The sequence below is a fragment of the Protopterus annectens genome, chromosome 7.part0, assembly GCF_019279795.1.
Source record: "Protopterus annectens isolate FY-2018-M chromosome 7.part0, PAN1.0, whole genome shotgun sequence".
In the NCBI taxonomy this organism is placed as follows: domain Eukaryota; kingdom Metazoa; phylum Chordata; order Ceratodontiformes; family Protopteridae; genus Protopterus; species Protopterus annectens.
In genome coordinates, this window is record NC_056739.1 from 342,109,461 (window position 1) to 342,128,019 (window position 18,559).

The following is an 18,559-nucleotide window of genomic DNA, read 5'->3' on the forward strand; positions in this document are numbered from 1 at the left end:
TTCCTCTGAATCCATGACTGAAATGTCTGATTAATACTTCTGCTTCTTTCTATCATCCTGATTTACATAGAGAATTTATTTTTCACATGGATGCTAATTGCAGGACCTCAAATGTAATGTATTTAGCTGAATGTATCTATTGTAAGTCATTTTACGTTGGGAAGACGAATAGGTCACTACATGACAGGATGAGGGAGCACATGTACAGCATTAGAATACGATCGGAACGTAATGCCTTATCAAAACATGTTGCAGAGTTTGGTGAGATGCATTCTTTTATTTTTAGGGTCATTGAGAATATAACACCAACTGTCAGAGCAGGTGACAGAATTCAGCTGGTGAATGATCATGTCCCCATTAAGCCTGTATTAAGGAATAAACTGCTGTAGGGCATTTATTGTTGTTTGTTTACTTAATTATGAACATCTTTCATGTTTTATTTATTTGTGCTAATGTTTTTATCTGTATTTTTTATTTTTTATTAGATTTTATGCTAGTAAATATTACCTACTTTATATGCCTTTAAGCTGAGAATGAGGCTGCATGAATGTCTGTTTTATTGGCTGTTAAGCTGTTTGAGATGATGTCAGTTGCATATAAGTTATTCTGTCACCATTCATGTTTGTCTGAAGAAGCGGTATGGTATTACTGTGAAAGTGCTAACTTTCTTTCTTTGTAATAAAGTTTTTTGTTACGATTACTTGCTGGTTCATCACGTTTTTGGATTTAGCTGCATATTGAGCTGTCTTCTGCCTGCTTTGGGGAATTTTAAAGTTTTACAGTTTAGTTTGGTTGTGCAGTTGGGTTTGTTTCTGTTATTCTACTACTTGTTGTAGATCTTCCATGCTATCAGTGTCAAAGCCCAAACTGGATAGCCTGCTCGTTGGGCCCTCAGCTTTGCCCATTGCCAGTGGCACCCACTTTTTCTTGCATATTTGATTAAAGGCGTCCACCACATGCTGGCATTCCCGAGTATCTTTCTTCCCCACAAATAAGAAATCATTCAAGTAATGAGCAATGTTGTCATCCACAAGCTTCAGTGTCACAATCCAATGCAAGAAGGTACTACATTTTTCAAACATGGCACATGTAATTGAAACATCCATTAGTAGATATTTATCCATACAATACTGTCCCTCAAACAATAAGCCCAAACACTTTTGGTCTCTAGAAGCAATGGGTAACAGCCTGAAGGCTGACTGTATGTCTGCTTTGGTATATGGGCCCCTGTCCCTTTCTCCTGTACCTTTCTAAGTGCTTCATCAAATGAAACATAAAGCCCCCAAGTCTCTTAGCCATTTATGTAGTCATTCACAGACTCTCCTTTGGGTTTGACAGATGATGAATGAGACAAAATTAACCTGCATTCATTTTTGGAACGATGCCTATAGATAAAACCTTGAATGCCCTTGAATGCCCTTCTGGGTGACTGACAAATAGGGCTTGATAATCTGCTACTTCTTATTCCTTCTTTAATTTGGTCTTAACTACCTCTGGGTGTTCCCTTGTTGATCTCATGTTCTTACGGATCCCATCCTTCTCTTGCCTTTTGCCATAATCTTAAACTCCTCTTTTAAAAAGGCAGCTGCCTCCCTAACTGGATAAGCCTTCGCCAACTCACTTAAATCTTCCTCTCTTACTAGCATGGGAGGAGGGACCTGTGTACCCTTTGAATGCCTGGGACATGAAGGAATTTCTGTTCTGTGGGTCTGAGAAATGAAAACATGCCTTGTCTGGGTGATTCAGCTTCTTACATGCCATGCATTGATGTTAAAGTTTGCATTGCAATGAATTCAAACACTAGCTAAAATTGTATTGAAAACACCTCTCAGCTTCCCATTCTATTCTAAAAGGCTGATTTACTGTCATTCCTGTATATCAAGCTATCCCATATCTATTAAAACCAGTCCTGATCTGGCTGACTGGAAACCCACAGATTGTAGTAACATAGCTCCAACTAGTCTCCAGCCAGCATAAAAAGCCCAGGTCCTTCCAAGACCATGACCTTTCAGTATGCATCTGCCTCATCTTCTGATAATCATCATCATAATGTAATCATTTTGACACTCTTATGCAGAATGCACTGTGGTCACCCCAGTGAAATGTATCCACATGCTGTTTGCCTTGTTAGATCTCCCCTCTCTCAAAATTTCAGCATATATAATATATTGAATATTGAATCACCCAATTTTCTCATGTCCATCTTATAATCATTTTTCTCTTTTGTCTACTGGATAGTCAACCTTGCTGTCCTTCTCCGTCTCCTTCTTTTCAAGAGATAAAATATATCCACATAATCTCCTTTTCTGATTTGCTTCTTGACTTTTTCACTGAAGTGAAAGCCAAGAGGTAAATATAATGTAACTGCACCATGAGACCTATCTTGGTCTAAACCAGCTGTTTCCCCTTTATGTTGTGACTGTCTATCTTCTCATTGTGGCTCCATCTTTTGAACATCCATGTTCCCTGTGAGCAGCAGTTTTGCTTGTTCCTGGACACACCTTGACTCTGCAACCATTGCAAGAATATTTGATTATCATTTATCTCCAGCTTACCTTCCTTCTTTTCTGCCCTCTTGCATTTCTTTCCATGCTTCTTATGTTTCCAAACTTTCTCATCTCTTTTAATACTTTCATCATATTTCCCTCTGCTGCTTCCTTCTAAAGCCTGAAATCCTATGCTCAGTCCTGCTTGTGGGTTAAAGGGTATGCTGTTCCCAGGCTGGGTATTAACTACCGAAGAAACCCGCAATTGCCCTGACCCTATTGTCTGATGATATAAATTCTCCTACCACCCCTTCCCTTTAAGGCTTAATATAGCCTGCACATATAAATAGGCCCTCCAATCCTTCCCTTTAAGGCTTAATATAGCCTGCACTTGCACTTGAATATATGCTGCTCCACCTAACAGTGAAAATAAACACAAAAAGAATTCTGTTTATTGACTAGCGTTTACTTCACTTAGACTATACGTGCATGCTTAACTCAATGATTTCTACAAAAAGAATTGATTTTATTATATTATAATTAAATGTAATTATCTATAAATGTTAGAAAAATCCAACCCCATCTAACGGGCGATGTATGCTTATTCCCTCACCAGGTCTAATAAAGTATTTTATCTTTATATATATATATATATATATATATATATATATATATATATATATATATATATATATATTTAGACTCTGTAGACATGAATAAACATAACCTGGGGTACTAATCCTCCAGTTTCTGGTAACCTAGCCCTACCACTAAAATTCTTAGGTTTCAGGTATAGCCCAGCAATCTTTGCCTAAGTCCTTCATAAGCCCTTCACAATAAAAAAGCAAACCCTTACTTGACTTACCAAATTTGTCTAACTTATTCAGTTAGTTTATAATTGTATTATTTATATTTCCAATATATTTCTTTGATAACTTTTATAGTTATCCCTCTTCCACTACCAAGACAGCCAACCATTCCTGCTGGTAGGCCTCTCAGAACTGTAACTGAAGTTAAACACAGAAAAATAAAGTCGCAGTCTAGTATCTTTACCTTTTTAATAAACTGAATACTAAATTCTTCTGATGCTAAAGAAATAACTTGTCTACTAGTCTAACAGCACTAACAGAAAAAAACTTACAAACCTGTTGCTAGAGCCAAGAACAGAAACAATAAGGCCCCTTATCTTATTCAGCAAGACCACCCATGTTGTGCAAGCACTTGAAAGCTGTAATGGTAGGAATCAAAGAGACTTGAGTTGCTTTATTCATGGCCTTTCAAATACCTTGTTTGCCTTTCCCTAACCCTTTTCACTTATCCTGACCCTACCTGGCCAATTTCTCTCCTTTTACACCTATGTCTGAGCTGGCATGCCTCTAACAAATGGCTGATTGCTGTGACCTGGTGAGCCATCTATTGGTTAACTGTGAACTGAATGAATACATAACAGATACCATAATGAACTAGAGGACCAACAATAACCCACACATATCAAAAAGTATTCTTGCAGGATAAACCAGACACATTCCACACTCCTTTCGATCTCCTTGGTCTAATCTGCATGTGTTGAGACTGTCCCTCAAAAATGCTTTTATTGATAAATGTGGGCTACTGTTTGGTAAGATAAGAACCTACAGCTTTGTTGTAAAATGCATAAATCTATTAATAAAAATTGCAGCCTATGTACTAGTACATTATTTCATTATTCTGCAATCTATACAAATGCATGACATTAAATATGAATTATTCTCAGTTCATTTTTCTTCTGTTGTTCTAAGCAACTAGACTTGTTTCTCTCAGGTAAAATTAAGTATGAAATGAATTCAGCAGCCTCAAATAATTGGTTAACAATCTACATATAGTAAAAAAAAAAAAAAAAATATATATATATATATATATATATATATATATATATATATATATATATATATATATATATATATACACACATACATATACACATACAAATCTCTGCCTCATGTAATCCAGTGCATGTAAACTTTCAAGATGACAAATCTCTAGTCAGTACTGACCTAATCTTTGCTGAGTGTTGTGCAAATAAACAACATTTAAACTATAATTTAAATTAATGCTATCACCTCACTTTTGCCTCACTGTTCATCAAATTACAAATAGAAATGCTGACAGTCTATGATTACTTAATTACATATTTTGCATATAAGACTAGTCCATTATCTTGCAATTTATATTTTAAACATACTTTTAAGTTTTAATGAAACCATCTTCTTTTATAGCACAGATTCTGCATTTTTAGCGCATGTAATTAAACTAAGATATTATTGAACTGATAAGTGACCAACACAACCAGTTATTACTACTAATAAGATCACAACTTACTTAGGTAGCAATACGGTAAAATAAATATCTACTTATTTTTGTTTTTTATAAATGCTTGTTAGAAACTGTGGTTATGATTAAGAAACTATCAGGGCTAGTACAAAGCAAAACACAACATTGTTGCACCTGAATGGTTCAAGACAGAGACATCCTAAGTTAAGCATGAATCAGAAGTCATGCAGTTCAAATGCAGGAGCATATGAGCTAAACTTTTCCCAGTCAATCTGTTAAAATGTTTGGGCATGCAAACTTAAGCATCTACTGCAGTCATGCAATTCAAAGATAGGAACATGCATTATAGTCACACATTGTAAATGCAGGAGAATACTAAGCTAAATGTCATTTGGTCACATAGTTCAAAGACTGGGAGAGTGCTAATCTAATTGTATGCTGCAGTCATTCAATTCAAACACAGGGGCATAGTAAGCTAAACATGAGTTGCAGTCATACATGTTAGCAAGGACTCCCATGCAGAAATGTCAGGATAGATTTTTTTAAGTATAATTATGTTAGACTTTGGTTATATGTAATCTCAGCTAAAAAAAAAAATTGTGTTTTTTGTAAATAATTATTTCAGATGTTACGCTGCAACTAATTCTGAGCAAGGCGAGAAAAGAAAGCATAAAGTCATGGATAAGAATGTTGGCTAGAGAGAAATATTGTAGGAATAAAGTACTGTTAAACTATTATCTTAATCCATCATACTGTGACTGTAGTCTGATAAATAATGTATTCCAAGGCATAAAGAACTTTAGTAAATGTGAGAGAGTGAAAAGTATGTGCTGTCACTTGGATGATAAAGTAACATTTATTAGATAATGTAATAGTCAGCTAAGAAATGTAAATTGTACTAGAAAATATTCCAAGGAAACCACCTATGCATGAGGTAATGCAAGCTGCTGTACTTCAGGTATAAATTTGTATTGTGACTTTCAAGAGGCTGATATCCTAATCATAAATAAAACATTATTTGCTACAACATGACTGCAAAATGTTTTGTTTGATAATCCATGGCTAATCATTTACAATGGCAAAACATTGCCATAAAAGCAAAACAATCCCATACAAGGTATCATCTGACTACATATCTGAAAAACACCATGTCCATATGAAGAGGTTGAGCTTGTATCAACATGGGATGAATAGATGTCAGATACATACAAAGGCATTCAAATTACTAAGTCTAAAACAGCTCACTTATGGAAGAACCTGCAAGTCCACAGGGCCAGTAGAAGTTATAAAAGAAGGGGATTTGAAGCATCTGAACTTTCCTTATACTGCATATGTTTCATTGAAGGAAAGAACTGGAGAACATCTTCCACTTCATTGCTAATCATCCTAATGGAAATAACAGCATAATGGCAATGAATGATATTACAGAAGATAGCTCAAAAGATTCGGGGGTGGGGGGCTTCTCTGAACTTAAAGCTAATAAACTAATACTTTTCAGGCTTAGAAGCCATTATTTTCAGTACATTTTCATTAACTTATCTGCTAAGTGCATAGCAGGAATTCATAACAGAAAAAAAATGCATGGATAATCTAGTAAATGTAAATAGCCAAGACTGTTAAGGTAATTAAACTGTCAAGCTCTCTAGATTGGACTTTACAAGAATAAATCTAGAGTACAAGTTGAGCATATATTGTTTCACAGCAAGCGTCAGTACTATCATGCAGCAATTACAAGAAAATACCATGTCAGACTTTTTACAGTATGTGTTAACCAGCAATAACAAAATTGCTGCAGCTGATTTTTTTTTTTTTTGCCAGCAATTAGCATAGTTAAAATATTAGAGCTGCATCTGCTATTCAAGGCATTGCAGTAGAAACAAACAAAAGTAGGGTATAAACAAAAATCAAATGACTGAGTTATCTAGCAATGTTTTCAGCATCTCAAACAATATGCTAATGTTCAGACATTCTCAAAAAATATGACTTTCTGCAGCAATGTAAAGGTGAGATCAATTCCCAGAAAAAAATCTGTCATTTAAGTTTTCATTGAATTAATATTTTGCAGAGTCATCTGCATACATCATAGATAAAATATGCAGTAACTGTATTTTTCCCCTAGGTGACTGAAATTTCTAAGTTAATGCATGCACAATAGATTTTCATTGCCACTTGGTTAAAAGCATGCATAGTGCACAGTTAAAAGTTAAATCATTTTTTCTTTCCCCTTTGGACATTGCCAGTAACAAGTTCCAGCTACTTTCTGCTAATATTTATTTTCTGAAAAGGGAAAGCGAGAGTGACTTTTAATAACTCATTGAGTTCTGTTTTTCTGCATCAGACTTTTAGACTTTCACATCGTCCAAAATGAGGCAGCTTAGCATCTGTAACCCTCTTGTTAATTTTCCCCATATGTTTTATTTTGCTTTAATGAAAATAAAATGAAGGTATAGTTAAGCAATAATAACAATTATATGCAGTTCTGATTTTGTGTGAAAATTTACTTTGTTTTTACTTATGAGGCAAATGACTAATCAAATGCTGTCATGGTGTAATTAAAATGATTGTTGAAAGATATTCACAACTATGATGCATTATTTATAATGTTAGATTATGCGTTTAACCGGCACAGTAAAAATTACAATTGTTTTATCCTCTATCCGTATTTGCATGACATCTTGAAATTTGTGGGTTTTTTCAGTGACAAATTGAATATTTTTTGCAAGATTTTTTTTAAAAGAGCATTTGTGGGGTATTTCTCTGCTTATAAATATATATAGGCTTATAGGTAGGTACTAGGCTATTGGCTCTAGAGCCTATATAAGCCTAACCAAAAAGGTACCCTGGCTTTTGCCACCCAAGAAAATTATTTTCCACAGAACTCAATATGTATACTAGAAATATCACACAAAGGTATGTTTCTGTATGGCTTTCTGTTAAAGCAATAACAGGGTTAACTGCTTAATGGCTTACTGAATAAAATTATTATATTTTTAAATGATTGAGTAAAAAATATGTTTCATTAATTTCTAGATCAGCATTGCTTCTTCACTTCCACTTCTGAGTGACAAAAGACAGTTCCCTTCATTCCTTCGTACTGTGGGAAATGCATACTGGCAGCCACTGGGGCTTGCCCAGTTAATCAAACACTTTGACTGGAGCTGGGTGGGGATTATATATGCAGATAATGATTTCAGTGTACAAGGAAGCCAGCAGCTGAAGGAAGAGTTAGTAAGCAGTGGGACATGTTTGGCATTCTATGAAATTCTTCCATCAAATTTGAAAACAAATCACATTATGTACCTTGTAAATACAATTGTGATGTCATCTGCAGCAATAGTAATATTTTATGCCTATGGACCACAAATAACACTAATAATGGAGAATATGATCAGACGCAATGTTACAGGAAAAGTTTGGATTGCAACTTCTAGTTGGACAACAGATTCTATGTTTTCAAAACAGGAACTCTGGCAAATCTTAAATGGCACAATAGGATTCACTGTACCCAGTGGAGATATTCCTGGTTTAAAAGACTTTCTTTATAGCATTAACCCTTTAAAATATCCACGTAATATTTACATGAAGCGATTTTGGGAATTTGTATTCAACTGCAAGTGGATAGCTAATGAGACATTTGAACACCTGCAGATTGAAGAAGAAACAGCAAAACTTCAATTCTGTACTGGAGAAGAGAAAGTGGATACCCTTGATCCGACTGCATACCAAGCTGACAATTTCAGATTTGAGTACAACATGATCAATGCTGTATACAGTCTGGCATATGCATTATATGACCTGCTGTCATGCAAACCTAGTGAAGGACCCTTCAGCAACAAAACGTGCCCATTCAAGCATCAGTTTCTGCCATGGCAGGTATCAATGATTTAAAATTTATTTCTGTGTTAATTCTGCAGTGTTGTTATTTAGTGATCCTTTCTAAGGCTTGCATATTTCCTTTACACAAATATCTGTCAAAACTCCATCTATACATAAAATTATATGGGTAAGAATAAAAATGGTTTCTGGCAAAGCAAACAGCTGGTAGCCCTAAGGAAAAGCAGTTAGCTTTGTTAAATTGCAGTGTTTAGTACCTATTTCTTTTAATGATAAAGCAAGAACATAAAAAGTTGCAGAAGCAATATATATCTGGAAGTAAAAAAAAAAAATCTCATTTTGAAGTACCCCTTAAAGTTAGAGTCAAAACAGAGAAGACAAAGAAACTGAAATGGTGATATCTGCTCACACTAAAACAGAGGGAAAAGATAGTGGATAAAACATCCTTGCTACTGTTTACCCTAATTTTTATTTAAAAGATGACATATATATATATATATATATATATATATATATATATATAAGGGTACCCTTCATTTGTTTGAACTTTCAAATGTTCGAAACTCATATGGCCGACACCATATGAGCGAACATTTGAAAGGCCGACAAATGATAGCGGAGATCCCGCTACAGTGCAGGGTTGGGAGATTCCCCTTCCCTGCACTGTAGTGCGATCTCAGAGTGAGAATATTTAAATAGCAGGGGGTGTGGGGGGTGCAGGGTGGCTCCCCCCTGCATAACACAATTTTACTGTGTTTACAGGTAGTTTAATGATGCTATTTCAGGATGTTGGTGTTTCGGAATGTCGATCACATGGTGTCGGCCATATGAAATTCGGCATTCTGAACAGTCGTCATTCTGAAATAGACCCATATATATAGGTTGGTACTAAGCTATCAGCCCTAGGGCCTATACAAGCCTAGCCATAACAATTCCCTGGCTATTTCTTCCCATACTATTTACTTTTACTTATTACTTTATTTACTGTTTACGTGTGTGTGTGTGTGTGTGTGTGTGTGTGTGTGTGTGTGTGTGTGTGTGTGTGTGTGTGTGTGTGTGTGTGTGTGTGTGTGTGTGTGTGTGTGTGTGTGTTCATAGTAACTAAAGGAAGAGAAAACATCAATACCTATTGCTGCTGTCATATTCTTATAGGACCCTTCTAATAAATGTAGCCCATCCAATTGCCTAGACAAAAGTAAGTGGTGAAAACTGACCAGATTTTTACTGACTAGGCATAATCATAGAAACAGGAAAGTTTTGCACTTCTTGAAGGGATGAAAAAAAAAAACCTTAACTAGAAAACCAAGTGCTGTGAGACCATAATGCTACCCGCTGATCACCAAAGCTTTGTTGCCTCACAGCAAGAGGTTCCACTGTTCGATTCTTGACTGGAATGCAGGGAGTGCCTCCTGTGTGGAGTCTGCATGTCCTCCCCATGGTTGGGTGGGGGTTCGAAAGACATGCGTAAATGGGCGTGCCTTCGTTGAAGGTTGAACGTCAAGCTGGCACTTCAGCATTCGTGAAAATCTACTGCCAATCATTAGCGGACTGGAGTTCTGCTGTGGCGACCCCTAACTGGGAAAAGCCGAAAGACAACAACAACATATGGTGTACATCACTAAATTGTATTGCCATCAAACCATTGAATAAATATATAAACAAAAGACACATAGGAATGCATCTTATTAGCTAACTGCTGTCAGAATATAGTGTACCAGCCAATCCCCCACACACAACTCTCAACTTCTGAGCTCATGAATCAAGGAGATAGCATAAAGGTGGGGGGCAAATGACTAAAATTAGGGATAGATACTGCATTATATTTTTAGAAAGTTACTAGAATAATGCACTTTGCATTAGCTTGCATTTTTGAATGGTATCAAGTTTAAAAGTTGGGGGGGTCTGTTATTATTTACTGGTTGCAGTCCCTAGCTATTTGCCCCCCCCCCAAAAAATCATAAACATTAGGAGCAAACCAAAATATGACTCAAAACTGGAGACATTATGCGAAAGCAGACTAGTTGAAAACAAGCATCCCTACCCCTGCACTTCCAAAACACACACACACACACACACACACACACACACACACACACACACACACACACACACACACACACACACACACACACACACACACACACACACACACACACACACACACACACACACACACACGCACACACGCACACACACACTGTATGTCACAGAACTTTGGCTCTGATTAAATGAATGGAGAAATGCATAAACAGAGTGCAACTCACTGCAAATGCCCTCTACCCCTGCTGTATCTCAAACTCTTACTTCATGACTCAAGGAGAAAAACAAGCTAAAATTAGAGGACAAAGTATTAAATTTAGGGTCAGATATTGCTGTTATATATATTTTGAAAGGGTCTAGAATAATAAGCTTTGCAGTAACATGAGCTTTTGAAGAATATTAAGATTGAAATGCAAAGGTCTATCATTTTGTACTGGCTGCCTGAGAAGATAATTTATTTTTAACCAGTTTTAAAATAGTAAAAGGAGCTATAGGATAAGTGAAATATGAATATATTTTCTTTTACTGGAATATCTCCAGTACCTCCCTTCTTTATAAATAGTATTTTTGTTTGTTCATGGGGCATTTTTGATTGACTTGTGGGTAATAGTTTTGGCTGTGCACAAAATATTTGACAATTTTGGTGTAGGCTGCCTTTTTAATTATATGAAGTGTATATATATATATATATATATATATATAAAGTTTCTGATAAACAAGTATCTAAAGGCAGTATGGTTTTAAAGGTTTTTGTAATGGCATTCATTTAATTCAATATAATTGTAACTTAATTAATTATAATTGAAGCTAGCTGAAGGTATAAAACGTGAGCTAATTGATTTTCAAAATGTCTGATGAAGGAAAAGTACTAGCTTTTCCGAAAGCGCTTACTTTATTAAATTTTGTTGTTTTTACTTGCTGTCTTAGTTTTCGCTCGCCACGTGTGGTTTTTAAATAGTTTTTTGTTTTTTGCGTTGAATAATGCTAGGGGCTGCTGCAGCTATTCCACATCTGTATGTGCTTGAGGCTGAAATCATTGCTGCTGATACTGATGACTATAGGCCTAGGCCGAGCAGGAGAAGAATGTTCAGGCCCAGGGTAACCTATCAGGAGCTACATGAGCTGGAGATTGTAGAGTGCTACAAGGTGGACAGGGACATACTACAACAGCTCGCTGACCTCTGCAGCCCTCAACTCAGAGCCAGAACTAACAGAGGGGAGCCCATCCCAGTGGAAACTAAGATATGTGTAGCCCTTAGGATACTAGCTACAGGTACTTTTCAAAGACCTACTAGGGACATGATGGGGGTCTCACAAGCATCTGCATCCAGGATACGTCCGTCAATTCTTGGATGCAATGCTTCAACATGCTGGTGACCACATATCATTTCCCCTTGACCCTGAGGTGAGGGCCAGCAATATGCAACACTTCTACCATGTAACACACTACCCTGAACAACTGGGTGCCATAGATTGCACTCATGAACACATCAAGGCTTCACCTGGTGAGCAGGGTAGAACGTTAACCACAAGGGATACCACTATATCAACTGCCAAGTCATGTGCAATGCCCAGGGGATTATCCTGAATGCGTGTGCTGGCAGCCCTAGCAGTTATCATGACTCCCATACCTGGCATGCATCACAGCTGAACCAGATGTTTGCTAGGGGGCATCCCACATGGCCATTTACTAGGGAATGAAGGCTATGCCCTGGAATTGTGGATATCAACTGGGATGCCCAAGTTCCTCATGAGTGATTGCATGCTTGTTATGTGATAATTAGTGGGGATGACATTTTCCCTAAAGGGTATAATTATGCATTTCTTGGAATTCAGTTTGAAGCCATTCTTCTGGCACCAGTCATTAGTTTGGGTAAGGCCCTCTTGGAGGATGTTCACATCACTAGGGGAATTTAAGAGAGAGACCAACTTGCAGTCATCTGCAAACTTGGTCAACCACAGACCACTGTTTTTTCTAGTTTTAGAGTGAGTAATTCATGTATCATGCCACCTACAGATATGCAGCATTTCCAATCAAGAAGGGTTACACATTGCACAGTATGCAAGGCAGAGATCAGCCCTGAGTAGTCTATATGCCACAGGCTACAATGACACTGATTTCAGGTGATCCCCATTGAACAGATTCTGAAGATGTGAAGTTCCCTTGTGAGGGACCATTGTGTTGTGCAATTTGCCAGTATTGCTTGGAAAGGTACATTATCAAATAGCCACTGCACTCAAATAGTGGCATGCTGAGGGAAGAGTACATGGAGGTCATGAGTATGTCAGCTTTTTGTGACTGTGCCCTCAGTTATGACATCTCATTCCTGTCTTATCACTGGGGAGACAGGGTGATCTCAGGTACATTAGGTGTAAACCTGTGTGGACAGGTCTGTGTGCCCAGGTCTATCACCCCTAACTATGTACATCACATGTTGCTACTGATGTGCTACTTACCAGGTACATAGGTGGTACTTATGGAAATGATACTACATATATAGTTGCATGGAGTTTACCATGATTAGTATGTCAACAGGCATTTCTTCATCAATACCCTCTTGTAGGATATTGACATGACTCACAGAGTTTATGACCACTCAATTTGCAAACATCAGCCAATGTTGTCAGCCACAAATATTCAGTATTTGCTTGTATTATGGTTAAATGGATTCCAAGCAGTAGAGGAATGAGGATTGAGCCTGTTGATCACTGCTCCATAAAGTTCAGCTACTTGAGGTGAATTTCCCTATTGTGAGTATGTGTGCCTACTTACTGGCTCCTATGATGATATTACCATGGATGCCTAAGTGGCTGCTTGTGTCAATGATGCCTGAGTGGAGGATAGAGTCACATGGCTTGGCTAACTTCAGGGGGTTGTATGCCCTGATGACCACTCACCTAGGTCCTCGGTGACTGCCTCAGATATGTCCACCATGTGTAACGACCATGATCTCCCTGTCAAAAATCCAAACTGTGTAAAGTCAACTGTTTGTAGATTACATATATGTTTTCTGAACAGCTCCATGATGATTTGTTCTTCGGGTATACAGATATGGCTACTCAGGCAAATAGGTCTATAGTTTCAGTGGTTGGTGGACGCACCACAGTTCTGCAAGGGAATAACATTTACCACTGTCCAGTCAGCTGGGATGCAGCCAGTGATTATAGTATGATTGCAAAGAGCTCCCAAAGGTGTTAGCAATCCTTGTTGGATCCCATGTAGGATGCAGCCTGGGATGTTAGCATGTGCAATAGATGCTGTATATCCCCCATAGAGATGCCAATTATAACATGTTTTGTAGATATGGATGGTATGGGACAGGTTGTAGGAATGTCATGTGGCACATGTGGTGGGGACAGGGGAGTGAAGTTGATGCAGAACCTGTAACAGGTTAGGTATGAGTAGAGACCCATTATATGTGATATCATTAAGTGTGAGCTCACCGACAACCTGGGCTTGTCCTCTGTTACTACACATGTAACTACACTGTCCATTGTTGGCCCGCTTTGTGGGGAAGGCTAATTTTGTTACATACTGTGTCTGTGCAATGTCACAACAACAGTATGTGCTTGCTGTGACTGAGAACATTGTGCCTCCATTTTACATAGGCACCCTCAGCCCAACTGCCACACAGCAATGTCCATCTTTTGTTTTACAGCCTGGCAATGGCAGTTGTGCACCAGGCAGATTTGCTATGCCATGAGGATCTTGTTTTCCTCCTGTCAAGTACAGCTGAGTCTATGCAGTTGTACTGCTGTCTACATAAAGCATGGGTATACAGCTCTGCATACTTGCCTGTCCCATCTAAGTTGGGAGGTGCAGTCAAGATATGTAAACCATCTCATAGGAGGTAGTACATTGCTTTGTTGAAGTATATGTCTGTATTTTCTGCAAGGGGGGTTTTATGTCTGATACATAGTTTTAATGAGACTGATCTATGGTCAGGTCTTACCAGGAAGGACCTAACAGTGGGGGGCTGCAGTGGTCACCTATATTGGAAAACTCATGATGCACTACATTGGCTCCCCATCTGGGGATTTCACACCACTGGTCCAGTGAATTGTAGTTAAAGATGTGGACTAATCTGTTGGCAAGTGAGCTTCAGCAAGACTAAGCAACACAGTTGGTGGTTACTTAATGTCACCCCAAACCACGGTGTACTGATAATTCTTGATAGACGCAAGTACATTCAAATAAACACAATGGGTGTCTAGATTCATGGAGCTGCACCTGTAGCTGTCAATGGCTTCTTACTTGCCCTTCCAGCACTGAATAGCACCTGCAGTGTCTCTGGGAAATCACAGTGTGTCACCAAATTTGAATGTGCATCTAGCCTTAATGAATATGTATATACCATCCGCATTACTGTCACTCTGAGGTCTGAATATGTGGAAGGACATGTAGTCTGGTATGGCTGTGGTGCTGTCCACAGCCTTGAGCCAGGTGTCTTTAAACAAATGTTTGTATATTCCAAGGTGGGGCCACCTTCCACAGAGTGGAGTCTAGTGTTGCCATTCCCAGCATGTAGTAGCATAACTGTGATGTTGTATAAAGATGGTATTTTCATTGGAAAGTTCTCCCTGCAGACAGTGCCCATAAGCTGAACACATGCAGGTGTGTGTGATGTGGTGTGGTTGGAGCAGGTGGTGAGCTGTGCAGGTTGGCAAAATGCTCATTGCCATATGTACTGACTGCTGTGTGACACCATGGAATCAGTGTGTGAAATACAGTCACATCTGTCACATGTTGTGTTTGTCTGGCATAGGAGTGGGGACATTTTCTGCATCTCATCATCAGTCATTGCTAGTACCATTAGCGATACAGTCATGTTTGGGTATAAGTCACAGCACACCATCGTTAGGCAGTGTCATGACAGATGGCGAAATGTAACATGTCACCTTTATGTAGGTCCCCAAAGGTAACACAACATCTATCAGTGTGACATACAATGTTTTGGCAGCCATGTGGACCTTGGACTGACCATAATCCTGTTTTTGGGTTGGTTCCAGTACTATACCTATAAATGTGACACTGTGCAAGTCCAGCAAAGTTGGGGTTGACAACCTGAAACATGATGTTTGTAGGCACTCCTTGCAATGAAGATGTGGATGTCTGTGACTTGTTCACCTTTGATTACATTACATTGGCCTTGCAAGTGTATAATGCCTGTCAAGCAACCAGACAGCAAACTGGTTGTTGTGTGACCTGATGTTGGAACATAGACATGTTCCAGGTACATAATTTTACAGTATGACATACCTAGGACATGTGGCAGGTGGAAACACTTTGGCCAAAGGTGGCCAGTCATCTGCAGTAGGCCTTAGAGCCATGTCATGCAGATATCCACCATTAATCTGATGAAGGACAGGATGCATGAATTGCAGTGAATTTCTCACCTAACATGAATCACCACTGCTGTGCTGCTTGTTTCAGCAAGCTTGGAAATATATATCACTGGACATTGCACATGCTAATCTGATGCTGCAGCTGTACTCCTAATCACCATCTGGTCAGTTCCCTAGTGACATACCAGCAACTGTGATACAGAAAGTATAATACATGCAAAAGCCAACTAGCTAATCAAGGCATCTACCTGGAGAAGGGTATGTAAAGCCTACAGAGCCTTTCATGCTGTGGGACAACTATGTGGATGAACAAACAGGCTGTGTTGTGCTTCTCATCATGAGCTTCATAGTAATGTTTTGCGTGTGTGACAGAAAAAGTATCTGAGCATGGAGTCCCATGAGAGACAGTGGTTATGGTGAAACCAGCATTAGTAGTAGCCAGGCACCAGCAATGCAGGGGACTCCCCTGCTTTCCACATTCTTAACAAGGTAATTCTGTCCTTTCAGTACACACCACTTGAGTAGTATCCACCTTCAAAATACCTGTGTAAATCCACCCACCATGCCTTCACAGAGTATACGTGTTACCCTTCCCTCCATTGTTTGTCTGTGCTCTTTACAGACACTTTGGGTGACTCTTTTCTTGGAATATGATGGAAGTAACTGTAATACTTAGTTAAACAGAGGACAACTGGCATACAGTGCCAAGCAGTGTCCCTGGATCTCTCAGTCATCTGATATTTAAAGCTATGAAAGGAGTTAGCATGGATACAATCAGTAACAATGTCGTACACCTGCTAATACTGGACCATGCACAGTTTGTTTTGCTCAAAGGCAGATCAGATTTACCTACCCTAACTGGTGGACCTCACTGAGTGTTAAACTATGCAATGGATGAGGAGAATGTAACACACTACACCTACCTTGGCCTGATAAGGTGTATGACAATATTAGGCCAGCAGGCCTTGCTGAAAACTGTGTAGGTTATTTACAGAGTGGTATGTCAGCTGGTGGATAGCCAAGTGTCTGATAGTCATAATCTGGGAAGATAGCTTTGGGTAGACCTGCTACACTGCAGTGATGCCAGTCACCAGTGGACTTCCCTCAGACATCATGAATGGGGTACCCATTCTAGCCATTTCTTTCTCTGCAGTTACAGCCACTACCAGTGACCTCTGACTGACTATATTAGCAGGTGATTACATATTATGAACTGTCACTGAATCCTACAGAGAACCAACAGTTATCCAGGATGGCCTGAGACACACACATTCAGTTGTTGTCAGAGCCACTGACAAATAGTAAATGCCAAAGGACTATACAATAATATCCCTTTGGAAATCATCCATCCCTGGACAATATAGTAGTGTCTGCACATCGCACATAGTTTAGCCAGTAGTCATGGACTTATGGACATAGAGAGTAATATAGCCTTTGACTTTCACTGGTCGGTAAGATGTGGGGAGCCATTCAATTTTGTACAACCTACACATAAAGGTATGGCATGCAAATCCCAGACTGCCATTGTTATACTATATTAGGCACTCATCACACCTATCATTGAGTGCAATGGCACCTTTGCTATGTCACTACACAGGCATATCTTACAACTGTAGCAGCCACACAGTTTCCATGCTAAACCAATACATATTGCAGATAACATGTCCTATGCAGTCTGTGTCAAGACCATACATGGGTAATCTGTCTCTTACATGCTTTAGAGGAGATGTGTATAGCTGCCATACAGATAGGTGTCAGATCCCACTGTGTGCCTTCCGCTTATTCAAGACAGGACTAACACATGTATTACCTGTTCTACACACCTACACTGTCACTGTGGTATAAATAGTACATGATGGAGAAACAGGTATGTAACACATACACTACCACCTATATGTAACAGGCTCCCCATGCAAGTGAAGCACACGTCTGCTGTAATGCACATCATGGGCAAGTTATACAATGGGATGCAGAACAGGCAATCAAATGTGGTGTAGGACAAACATCTGTAATGGACACAGGAAATTTGTAGTTGGGTCATCTCCATCACCACAGCTTGTAGATGTGTTAGCTCCCAAAACCCTGCTGACACTAATCAAGGATATCAGACCTTGTCATAGAATAGGAATGCATGAGTAGGTTGAATGACTCCATTGTCCATGTTAGCCTGTTATACACATATGATCCTCTGCAGCCAAGCACATATAGTGCTGTACCTTGCTGAAGATATGTCTTCTGTACTGACATTCCATCCTTTGCGGTGATGTCTATGGGTTTATTGCCACTTTGTATCCATAGGTGTCCCCTACAGACTCCTGGAAATGAAGCATAAACAGTTCAATGACACACCTTTCACTGTGTAAGTATACAGCCATTATAACATCATACAATATAAGGTACACAAAATAATGTGGTTTACTCATTACAAATATCAGCATAGAGCGTCAATCAGTGACCAGGTACAAGTGGCATGACAAACCAACACTGGATTACACAATTACATATTAATTTATATAGTCACCCTGTGCATCAGATACACGGCT